At 27.1% G+C, this 12,175-nt stretch overlaps 1 long non-coding RNA gene across 3 annotated transcripts; it reads left to right on the plus strand.

Annotated features, from left to right (window-relative positions):
• Positions 1 to 587: 587 nt before the first annotated feature.
• LOC149498445 (uncharacterized) lies at positions 588 to 11,193 on the plus strand. Of its 3 annotated transcripts, none has more exons than XR_016319519.1 (6): positions 588 to 1,166; positions 1,338 to 1,465; positions 7,103 to 7,160; positions 7,240 to 7,499; positions 7,702 to 7,798; positions 10,873 to 11,193. It is a non-coding gene; the product is annotated as an uncharacterized LOC149498445 (long non-coding RNA). The 3 variants fall into 3 exon arrangements; XR_016319518.1 differs by having other exon boundaries at positions 590 to 1,166; positions 7,103 to 7,199; positions 7,403 to 7,499; XR_016319520.1 differs by having other exon boundaries at positions 590 to 1,166; positions 7,403 to 7,499.
• The last annotated feature ends 982 nt before the right edge of the window (positions 11,194 to 12,175 follow it).

Raw genomic sequence — 12,175 nt, forward strand, 5'->3', positions numbered from 1 at the left:
GATTTTCTGGCAAATCGAAAATTAGAAAACATTTTTTTTATTGAAAATTGAAAATTTAAATATTTATGAAATAATTTTCATAGAAAAAAAAATTTAAGAAAAAATAGAAAGGCTTGAATTTAATTTATTTGTTTAAAAAAAGGCTTGAATTTATTTTTTTTTTAAAAAAAGGGGTAGAACATATTTTTTTTAAAAAAAATGAAAAAGGGGTATTTATAGTAAATATAAAAAATCAATTTTCCACAAAACTCTTAAAAGTAGTCGTTATATAGTTGTTAGGTGAGTTAATTTTTCATAAAAATATTTGAAAAAATAACAAAAAAAATTGCTAGAACCGGGTAGAACAGCCGATTCTAGCCGGTTGAAAAAACCATTGTTTCCAGTCAGTTCACGGTTGCTTAAAAGTTGAAACCAGAACCAGACTATAGACCTCTGGTTTTGATTCAAATTGATTCCAGTTCTTCACGATTCCAGTTCCCTCCGATTCTAAAAACCATAAAATGACCACCCGTGGCCTAATGCATAAATTTGATTGTTGAAATTATATTTTTTGCCTCGTCCACACTAGATGAGGTATTAGTTTGAAACGTCAACTTACTTTAGGCAAATCTCACGTCAGGAAAATACAAATTGAAAGTAATGCGTATAAAAATGAACGATCTTTAAACTAGCAAGAGACCTGCGAAATGTTTAAACTAGCAAAATTTTTAAGCACGAACACGCAATCAGATTTTTATGGTCCAAAAGATTTATCTGCGGAATCTTTGCTCTAGTGGGCTTGGGCATCAATAGCAGTGAAGCTATTATCATCAAGGCGTTTAGCTCTCCAATCTCCTTTCTCTGACTTCTCCAAGGATGCTACAACCAACCTTGCCCTTCTTGACCATCCAGCCTTCCCATAGGCATATTATCCAAACCCACCAACATAACAAAGGTTTATAACAGTTAGTTGACCACAAAAATCATTCAAATTATCATGTCCTGCAGAAACAAACTTCACATCCTCCTGCTTCCACCATAGAAGTAAAGAAATTAGAGTTCACATCAGCTATAAAATTATTATCGGAAATTCGACCCGGATGAGATCATGGGAAACCCAAAGAAGCTAGTACAGTAACGAACATCCAACGTATAGAGGAGTCCAAATACGCACTTGGGGCAAATAGGTATGAGATATCCAAAAGAAGAACTGGATATTGGATAGAATGCTTAAGAAAAATTGTATTTTATTTTTATCGTGTTTATTTTTTGAATTTTTTTTAGTTCTGGTTTTTGCCTATGCTCATCTTATGTTTGATGAAATACTAAAGAGAGATATTTTGTTTCATTTGATGCAGAGATGAAGATGAAGACATGCTGGCAGTATTTCAAAGTGTCACTGTCCTTGGGCGTTTGAGGCTCACACATGCTTTGCCAACCAGCTAGGTGCAATGTTAGTGTTGAAAAGTAATATTTTTAGGACAAGGTACGTCCGCCCTAAATTTAAGATTGCCACAAAATTAAAAATATTAATTTCAAAGATAAAATTATGCATTAACCCTTTTTTAACTGACGAAAAAAACAAAGAGAAAATAGTTGTTGAAAAGTTTCATACTTCAATTTTTTTTTTTTTTTTTTTTTATTGTCAACCTAAAACTGTGAACTGAAATTGACAAAGATATAGAAAATTTTATATTTCCCGTTATTATCTTTTAGTTATTTTTCATTAGTTTTAATTTATCTTCACTTAATTAGCCTAACTCTATTGTTATTCGATTTGACTACATTTAATCCTATACATAAGATAGTGTTTAACGTTTTAACTAGGTTCAAAACATTACTTCCTAATGTTTAACATTTAATAACATTTAATCCTATACATAGAATTCAAATTTGATTTCTGAATAATGCATTTTTACTGGAAGGACAAAAAAATTTTTGAACTAAATTGTTTTATATTAATTAAAGATAAATCCAATTCATTATAAGTTTAAATTATTAAATAAAATTCTTAATTGAATTTAATTAATTTGTTCACCTATTGTTTTGTTTATTTATTTTGTTTGCTATAGATGATTTATAATGTAAATAGTATTGAAACCTAAGATCTAAAAAAATGTAGTTATTATATGTATATAAATATTTTTTTTATGTTATGTTATTAGAACCTTCTTTAACTATTTGAAATTTTTTATGAAAATATTTATAAAAGCAAAAGAATTGAATCCAAATTCCAAAATCTAAAATCATTTGATTTCTTTATCAAAGACTTTTGAATTGATAGTTGAAAATTTTGAAATATGAAACCCAACAAACAGTTGCCGAACTCAACCAAATGCCAAAATACTGGAAATAAACACCCGATGAATATCTTTCATTTATCTTATTTATCACATATATATGTGGACAGCAATAATTAAAAGACTACATAAGTCTGCGATTTAAAATTAAACCCTTTTGTCAAATTCTTCTCAATTTCAAATCACTCGTAATGGAGATTGGCCATTGTTTCAAAACCAGTTAGATAATTAAACAACTAGTTGAATGCATAAATTCAAATTCATCACCGTAATAAAATTTTGTATCACTTTTAATTTTTATTTAGATATATGAAATATTTGAATTTATAAATTTTATTTATTAAATACTTTAATTTGTAAAAATTATTCTATTGAATACTCGAACTTATAAAATTAAATAGATTAAACACTTATTTAGACAATTGAAAAATGTGAAAATTATTATTTTAAATATTATACTAAATACACTTCAAGTGAATATTTTATATATAAATGTCAAAAACACCAAAAAAAATGTTTTGCTAATATGGATAGGGGCATGTTACCAAAATTCGTAACTTTAGATATATAAGGTCTGCTCGGCATTTTAGTAGATGTTAATTATTTTAGTAGCGTGTAGATGTTAGCTGTTTAGATAATTTTTAATAAAACGTTAAAAACTAAACGTTATATGTGTTAATTTTTTATAAAATGTCACCTTAACCGTTAAAATTTAATTCAAACATTATGTTTTAAAATATATTTAAAAAATTATCGCTGAACACAGCCATAATAGGTTCATTTCAAAATTTGAGGTGCTATAAAATTTAAAAAAAAATTCAAGAAAAAATTTATGCATTTGGCTTCACTTATATTATGTGAATCAAAGTAATAAAAAATAAAAAATAAATAAAAAGGAAAAAGACACGGGTAGTTGACTAAGGCAAAACTCAGGTCAAGGCCGCCACTCGCACGATTGAAGGTGGGCCCCGCGTGGGGATAGTTGAGAACTTTTTTTTTAATTTTATTTTCGGACGTGGTTGATCATGACGCGACGCAATCACGCTTTTTATATTGCGTTTGCGTTGCAACTTTGTTTGTTAAACGCTTAAAAGAAGTCACACGTACGACAAATAATGGTACCCGCCTGATATTATAGCCTCTTTCACATTTGCGCGTATGTGTTGTTGTGGTAACACTAACATGTCGCACCGCGTGTACGTGTCCACTTTTGTTTGTTACTATTAGGAACAAAGTTCTCATAGTGTGACGACAAACATATAAATTAAATTATTATTTGTTAATTTAACACCAATATTTTTATTCAAACAAATCGATATATTTTAATAAATTAAAACATTATTATTTATATAAAATTGGAAATAATTTTATTTTAATATCCATTAATTTGGACTTTTTATTTTTTATTTTATTTATATTAATATTTTGAGAACATGATCGATCAATAAATCGGTGAAGATAAGAGATCATTGAATCGGAAAATTCGATCAGATTCAATATGATTCAACCGGATTTTTATATATAATATTTTTAAATATATTTATTAAATAAAATTGAAAATATAGATTAAATAAAAAAACTGTTTCAAATTTGGCATTTACGAAAAGAATAAAACATTAGTAAATAATTTTAAATAAAAAAAAATAAAATATGAATATATTTAATAGAATTAATTACCATAAAATATATTATTATATTTCTTTTTTTTTTTTTTGAGAAAATTATTTTTCATGGTTAAAGTTAGGCAATTTAATTATTTTAATTAACATAATAAGACTTTAGGTTTGGAAATAAAAAGATCCAAAAATTAAAAAATCAGTGGCCTAATTTTTAAGAGGCTCAAATTTTAAAAGAGACCCACATTTTACAAAAACCCAGAAATTGAATCGAACATATTCTTACCGGTCTAGTTCATCGATTTTAAGTCGATTTTTATCCAGTTTTTACCGGTTCATACCAGTTTTTTAGACATCCAATTTTCTTGTGCAACCCAGACCGAACCACAGTCCGGTTCTCAGTCAAGCCGGCCGAGCCGATCTAATTTTCAGAACAATGATTTGTACCACATTTTTTTATTCTAACTTTATATTTATCTAGATATTATTAAAATTTATCTTTCTTAATTTTACAAAAATTAATAAGAGGGTAATTTAATTATTTATCCATTTTGAGAAAAACTTTAATTATTTATCCATAATTTTTTTTAGAATTAAAATAATTAAAGGGTTTCTTGATTTTTGTGAAAATTAAAAGTGTTAAAATGAATTAAATGGATTTAGTACTTGATAAATTTCAAAAGTATATTTTTATTAAATTTCATCAACTTATAAAAATTGATATCAAGTAAATATAAAATACAAATTAGTTTGTTTCAGGATGTGTTTAAGGTATTTGTGAATAGAAAAAACAAATAAAATAAAATTTGCAAATCTGATGATAATAGAAAGAGCATATATTAAAGCAATAATTGGAAACAAAAAGTTAAACGTGGTTACCTAAGTTCTTTTTTCGAATGTATTTACTTTTGTATTTCTATGATATTTACCATACAAATGTTATTTCTGGTTTAAAAAGATGAAGCGAAAATAAATAAGAAGAACTAAAAATTATGTTAATTAAATTAAATAATCTATATTAATAGGGAAGAAAAATATTAATTAAAATTTTTTTTAAAAAAATTGTGAATAAATTATTATTATTAAAAGAATGATTTTAAAATATACATTATGTGCATGTGCTATGCATAGTAAATATCTTTATCTATAATCTTTAATATATTGTGATAATATTTTAAAATATAAAATTTAATTAAGCAAAAATTTATAATTTAAATTATTTATAATTTTATATTTATTAATTTTGTTGAAAATTATTTAAATTAAACAACATCTATTTCAAATTCAAAACATTAGACTAATTATATAAAAATTAATGTCTATAATAAAATTGAAAGAAAAGGAAATATATATTAAAAATCATTTATTTTAATTTATTTTTGAATTAATAACTTTCTTAGATGATATTAAAAATAATAAAATAAAATAAATAAAATAAAATAGACAATAGAAATTCAATTATAGACGTATATATATCATTCTTATTAATAATTTTATGTAAACCACTTTCTTTTATGATTTATTAAATTTTTCTTAATTTAATAAAGTAAAAGATATTAGAGGGAAAAAATATATATCAATGTCGAAAAGCAATTGTATAAGAATTATTGCAATTACAAAAAAAAAAAGAAAAATTGATCTTACCAAAATTCTATAAGTAATTGAATTATTGAATGAAGACCAATATTATATAATTTTAATTGAGAAAGATAGGTTACAACATTATAATAATTATAATTATTTACTAATATGTATTAATTATGATAATGGAATGATAATTAATATCATTATTATAACAATATAACTAATAATTAAATTCTATGTGACACTATCAAAATTTAAGAGTTCTATGTGGCATTATAATTTCATGTGTCATCGCCAAGAATCTTATGCGGTAAGAGCAATGGAAAGCATTCATTTAAGAAGTATCACTTGTGAACTTATTGGAAAAAAGATGCTTGCTTTATATATATACTAGCAATATATCCGTACTGTGCACGGTGAAAAAATAAAGTAAAAAATTGAAAGAAATATATATATATATATATATATATATATATATATATATATATATATATTTGAATGAAATTCTTTTATTATGCTATTAACAAATATTATTAAGATATATCAATAACAAAAGAAAAATATAGCCATGATTTTTAATTACTAGAGTAAAAATTAATTGATAAACATATGTTCGGGAGTATAGACTAAAAATATTGAAATTTATAGAGATAAATAAAAAAAAGTAAAATGAAAGGTGGTAAAATTCATTAATTTGATATATTTTAGAATTAATGTAAAAAATAATTAACTTTCTATAAAATCCATGAATAAATAATTTATTTTATAACTAAAAGTTGTATAAATCATCAATTCATCATGATATTAATTCTCTAAACCTATAATTAATCAATTATATTTAACATAATTTAATTTAATAAAAAATAATTTTTAATTTTTAATATAAAAAAATAATTGCCCATATCATTAAATTCATCAATCATATATCATTAAAATTTATATAAATTATTACTTAATATGTTATTAATTTTCTAGTGTTATATTAATCAATTACATTTAAAATGTTTTAATTCAATCAATAAACAATTATAAATTAATTTGTTTTCAAGTAAATATAAAAATAAGCAATTAAGAGATTACACATGTTATTAAATTGGAATCCTAAGTGACAACACCTGGAGAAAATCTGTGGAATATCCTCAATTTTGTAGTTCTTTCTATTATAGCTTTTTCGATGAATTCGGTTATCCGAAAAAAAAAAAAAAAAAGGAAAACTTAGAATAATGGGAAACACTATATATTGAGGATATTAATATTAATTAAATGAAACATTAATTGATCTTTGCAAATCAATGTGAAAGCTTAAAGGAAATCAAAAATGAGTTAAAAGATGAATGACTTCTCGGTAAAGCACGATTTTACCCGAAAAGCCTGAAAAACGGTAATTTCCGTACGATTTTTACCAAGTGGAGTTTATAATATTAAATACACTTGGTTTATACTTAATAGGACTAAAGTAAAATGATTAAAAAGATTAAAGTGCCAAAGGATGAAGGGAAAACAAAAAGGAGGATTATAGTGCAATTTGCATTTAAAGGACATGGAAGGAATTTTTAATAAAGTTTATTATATAATTTTATTGAAGAAGAGGAAAGAACCACGACACTTCACTCATTGTTGCAGGCCAAACCGTTCAAGAAGAGAGGAGGAGGATTTTGAGTCAAAACCAAGCAAAAAGAAGGTGAAAATCAAAGAATTTTCAAGTATTTCTTAAGAAAATGTTAGTTATTAAAGTAATTAATTTCTATTATGTATCTAAGATTTGAACAGGACTCCAATATGTAATTAAATCATCCATGGACAAAAAGGAGGATTATAGTGCAATTTGCATTTAAAGGACATGGAAGGAATTTTTAATAAAGTTTATTGTATAATTTTATTGAAGAAGAGGAAAGAACCACGACACTTCACTCATTGTTGCAGGCCAAACCGTTCAAGAAGAGAGGAGGAGGATTTTGAGTCAAAACCAAGCAAAAAGAAGGTGAAAATCAAAGAATTTTCAAGTATTTCTTAAGAAAAGGTTAGTTATTAAAGTAATTAATTTCTATTATGTATCTAAGATTTGAACAGGACTCCAATATGTAATTAAATCATCCATGGACAAAAAAGAGTATTATAGTGCAATTTGCATTTAAAGGACATGGAAGGAATTTTTAATAAAGTTTATTATATAATTTTATTAAGAAGAGGAAAGAACCACGACACTTCACTCATTGTTGCAGGCCAAACCGTTCAAGAAGAGAGGAGGAGGATTTTGAGTCAAAACCAAGCAAAAAGAAGGTGAAAATCAAAAAATTTTCAAGTATTTCTTAAGAAAAGGTTAGTTATTAAAGTAATTAATTTCTATTATGTATCTAAGATTTGAACAGGACTCCAATATGTAATTAAATTATCCATGGACTTATGGGTTATGGAACCATTTTATGTTTTTAATAATATGTTTAAGAAATTATATTGAGATTACTAGTTAGTAAATTATAGACATTTCTTTCTAACAGGTGAACAAACCAAAATAAGTTATACATTTAATAACTAAATTATTGCTACAAGATATATAAAAAAAAAATGAAGGAAATAAAAAGGTTTAAGTCCCTTGTAGTATACTTAGTAAGCATTTATAAGAATTAAGTGCTTATTAATTATATTACGGGTGACATGCCATGTCTTACAGTAGGGTAAGATGTGACAATCTGCCTACTTTATATATATATATATATATATATATATATATATATATTGATTACTTAAAACCATTAATATATTAAATAATCAAATAAAAACACTAATTCAAAATAAATTCAAACCAAATCAATACATTAATATAATAAATAATCAAATCAAACCAAATAAAAAATACTAACTCAAAATAAATCCATACCAGACCAATACATTAATACATTGGATAATCAAATTAAATCAAACCAAAATACTAATTCAAAATAAATTCAAACCAAACTAAATTAAATCAATACATTAATACATTAAATAATTAAATTAAACCATACGTTAAAGATAGGAAATGGTTGGTATTTGAGAGTAAATATTTGTTACAAAGCTGTAACATCCTAGTGAGTTGAGTTGAGTCATTTCATAGAAGTAAGTTGAGTTGGGTTGAATCAAACCTTGTTGGGGTAGAATGAGAGTATAAGTGGACTTATGTGAATGTAAAGTTTGGACTTGTTTGCATCAAAACATACAGCTTGGGTATGAAGTTGTAGCCTTTGTATACTTGAGGTACCAATTAGATATGTTACACAGCCAACTCACTTCTTCTAGAGACTACCCGTTCTTATCAGTTCACTTTCCTATTTTCATGTTTATCATTCTCTTCTTACTTGTTCCGCCCTTTTCCTTTCACTTTTCAAACGTAGTTAAGCATTAAGTCAACTCCAAGTAAGTAGAATTCCTTGAAGTTTTATGTTATTCACTCTTTAATTCTGTTATATTGGAGATGAATTATGAGAATTCTTGTCTATAGGAGAAGAAAGTTCAAAAGTAGCAGAAAAGAGAAGCTAAAACAGAGTCCTAGCTTTTTGAAAACAAGGTGTGATATCTCTTTATATTTACCATTTTCTTTGCATGAGAAATTGTGTGGAGTGTTGCTCATGAGATCATATGTTGCTTATTGTGGAGTGAGAGGATTGAAAATGATGTGAAAACAGGGGATGAAATGAGTTTATGAACCAGAGTTTGCTGGAAATTTTACCAGCAACTTCATCTTGATTTTGACCCCAGTAAACGATGGAATTAGGAAGTGTCATAGAAGAGTTATTTGTTCCTCTATGTGTTATCTTTACGTGGGCTTTTGAATCACTCAATTTGAAGTTGTATATTGAGAGTTATGGCCAAAAGAATACAGACTGCACAGAATCACGTCGCGCGCTCGCGCATGCTGGAAAGCACGTCGCGCTCGCGACTTCCCATTTCGCGCTCGCGACTTGAGTCAAGTAGCTCTCTGACTCTCAAATTGCACAACTCGCGCTCGCGAGGAGCACATGCGCGGTCGCGACTTTGGCCAGAAGCTCTCTGACTCTCAGTGTGCGCATCTCGCGCTCGCGAATCACACAAGCGCGCTCGCGACTTCATCTCGCGCTCGCGACTTGTGCTGCGCGGTCGCGACTTCAGCCAGAAACACACTGACTCTCAGGATGCACAAGTCGCGCTCGCGACTTTCACATGCGCGGTCGCGACTTATGCTGTGACACTCTTTTGCCTTTCATTTGCTATGTAATTACATTCCTTGGCTCAACATGCATGCATCCAATCATTGTAAAACAAAAATACAACATAAGAACATGGATTAAAACAACATACAAGCATTCATATGATGTGAAATCAAATCAACATGATGAACGATGAAGTTATGCAACCATTTATGTGTTATGGTGTTATAATTGACATGTACATAAGAAGCTCCATTGAGGTTAGGTAGAAACCATGTAGATAAGGCTATGTCGCGACATAGAATAGCAGATCTGCGCCCCATACAGTTTGGAACTCCAGCTATAGGCCGTTGAGTGGATATGATTAAACCGTGCGGTGCAAATCCGGTTAGGGGCACCAAAACGGACAATATTGACATAGGCGAATCCGGTTCGGGGCCTATGGCATACAGTTTCATCCAGTTTCATACAGTTTATCTTATCACTTCGGTTTCACTATAACCTTATGGAGCTATACAGTTATATTGACTACAAATTGCATAATCATACAGTATACTAAACATCAAGAAAGATCATCAAGTTAAACATGAAAGTATCATGATATGTGTGCTTACATTCCATATGTGAGTAAATGTGTATTTATTTCCACATATGTATGTGCTTATATATTTCTTCATTCAATTCACTGAGTTTAATCAAAGTTGCAGAGCTCATACAGCATAAAGAACATCAGGTAAGATCATGAAAGTATAATGTTATATATGCTCACAAGTTTATTTATTTAATTCTTAAGGAGCCATACAGTCATGAGTTGTTATTAATCATAACTTATATGATGTGACTAAAAGTGCATAAGTCATACGGCATAATGAATAGCAAGTAAGACAATGAACATATACTGTTATGTATTCTTCCTTGTTTATTGATTTCATTCATACAACACAATGAACAGCAGGTAAGATCATGATAGTATCATAATACGTGATTAAAGGTTCATGTAAAGGAATTATGAGATAATTAGAACTAAAGGAGTTATGTGATTATGGTGTGAATTAGAAGTTTATTCTTTGCTATAAAAATACATTTGTGTTGAAATTTACTAAAGCTATGATTTTCAATGCTTTTATGCAAATTTGGGTTTTCAGTTAGTTGTCATCACACTTTGTTAAGCATGTGAATTATGAGCACACTGAGTTTTATACTCAGCGCGTCGATTTTCATCACGCGCAGGTTGAAGATCGTGGTTGCTACTTGAAGACTTGAGGAGTACTATCAAAGCAGAAGTGCTTAATTTGGTCATAGTAGATTGAGAGATGTAGAATTAAGAATTATGGCATGTATTAAGATTTATGGCATGTATAATTCTTTTATTGTTAGAGCTTATGTGATTGTAAATATAAGTGAAACATGTAATTATTTTGGTGTAAGTAGTTGGAGATAAGAATAATATTTATGACATGATTGAAGATGAAATAGTTTACTATAGTTGGTATGATTAGGTCATGAAAACTTGATATAGATTCTGAATGAAATTAATTACTAGAGATTAAATGCTTTTGAGGGTTTATATAATTATGTAAAGATATATAGAAAGGGTTATTGTGTTATGATGCTTCTTGGAGATGTTGGAAGTCTGAAGTTTAATTGGGAGTGTTTTGTAAGCATATTTAGTATATAGGATGATATCAGCATGACAAGACAAAAGTTCAACCAGATTGTAGCGTCTCGGCTCGGTTCATTCGGGTTAACGGGTGGACCGGGAAGGGGTGTTACAAAAGCAATACATTAAGATATTAATTGAATAATTCATTGTTATTAAACTTAATCATTTTTTAAAAAATTAATAATTAATAATAATTAGTTAAAGCCATTAATACATTAAATAACCAAACCTAAAACACTAATTCAAAATAAATCCAAATCAAAATAATACATCAAATCAAACCAAATAAAAAACACAAACTCAAAATAAACCCAAACCAAACCAATACATTAATATATCAAAAAATCAAATCAAATCAAACCAATAAAATCAAATCAATATATTAATACATTAAATAATCAAATGAAATCAAATCATGCCAAGTGGAAGCCTATTAGAGGAATATGCCACATATCAAATTAAAATGACAAATGTATGTGCTACATGTCAACTTTCTAAAGAAAAAAATGCTTGCTTTATATATATATATAGTGACATTGATTATGTATTTCTATATATTTACACATATATGGATAGATAAATGGGCAATTAAAGCATGATATTTTCATTCTAAAAGTATTTTAGAAAGGTAAAGTGCTTTCAATTTAGTAATTAAAATTTCAATTCATTTGTATTTACTTACAAGTTAGAAAGAAAACAACTTTTTTTTTTTTTGAGAGAAAGAAAGAAAAGAAGTTAAATATATATATATATATATATATATATATATATATAATGCGAAAAATGTGATTTTATTCCCATGTTTTGACATAATTAATTATTTTGTCTTTATATTTTAAAAATTATATTATTTTATTCTTGTATTTTTTC

The sequence above is a fragment of the Jatropha curcas genome, chromosome 2, assembly GCF_041381405.1.
Source record: "Jatropha curcas cultivar XTBG-Jc1 chromosome 2, XTBG_Jcur_1.0, whole genome shotgun sequence".
NCBI classification, from domain to species: domain Eukaryota; kingdom Viridiplantae; phylum Streptophyta; class Magnoliopsida; order Malpighiales; family Euphorbiaceae; genus Jatropha; species Jatropha curcas.